This window comes from Suricata suricatta, chromosome 12, assembly GCF_006229205.1.
Source record: "Suricata suricatta isolate VVHF042 chromosome 12, meerkat_22Aug2017_6uvM2_HiC, whole genome shotgun sequence".
NCBI lineage: Eukaryota > Metazoa > Chordata > Mammalia > Carnivora > Herpestidae > Suricata > Suricata suricatta.
This window is the reverse complement of record NC_043711.1, coordinates 105,088,990-105,089,864: the sequence shown is the minus strand read 5'-3', so window position 1 is coordinate 105,089,864 and position 875 is coordinate 105,088,990.

Below are 875 nucleotides of genomic sequence, written 5' to 3'. Positions count from 1 at the left end.
GTTTCCCCAGGCGGCCCCTGGGCTGGGCTGGGCTGGGCAGCGAGGGTTCCACATCTCTGGCCCCCGCCTTTCTGACTCTCTCCTTGCTGGCGTTGGCGAGGAGTTCGGAGTTTGCATAAACATGATGCTACGGGTTCCAGCTCTTTCTCTGCGGATCTGAGGCACGCTCCCTTTGTCTGTAATCAGGAATTCTAGTTGCCTAGAAATATTTAAATAGAAGAAATGTCTCTCATCTCCTAGTGACTTCATACAAGTTCCAAAAATAAAACCTGAACTGGAGCCTCCTTTGTCATCCCCGCCCGGGAGCGCCCATGGCCTGTTCAAGGCGATGCCCGTTCCAGACGCAGCCGGGTAGGGGGGGTGGGGGGGGTGCTGAGGGCAAGTGAACTCAACAGCCTAGGATGGAGGAGGGGTCACAGCTCGTGCATTCCGGGGTGGCCCCCACGGCAAGTGTGGGACCTCAGACAGCCGTGGCCACTGGGGCCCAGCCGAGGGGACATGGCAGGCATCCCGCGTCCCTCTCCCCTCCACCCTGAGTCTCCCCGGCTCTGCAGGCGGATGGGCCGTGGGCATGCGCTCTGGGCAGCAGGCGTGCAGAAAGGCGCCCGCTCTAGTTAAGGTCTCCTCTGGCTTCTATGTCCTGGCAGGTGCTCATGGCTGGGGGGCCCCAGGCGGAAGCCATGGGGAGACGCCCAGCAAGAGAGAGGGGGCGGGGACCCCACCTCCCTGGGACCTCCACCCCCAGGGGTCCTTGCCTCTCCCCCAAGGTGCCCTAAGACAGCGATCTATGAACTTATAAGCCTCCCTCATCATTTCTGCACCTCCCGCAGCGGGGGAAGCTTGGTGGTCTGGGAGGGGGTGTGAGGGGACCAGGG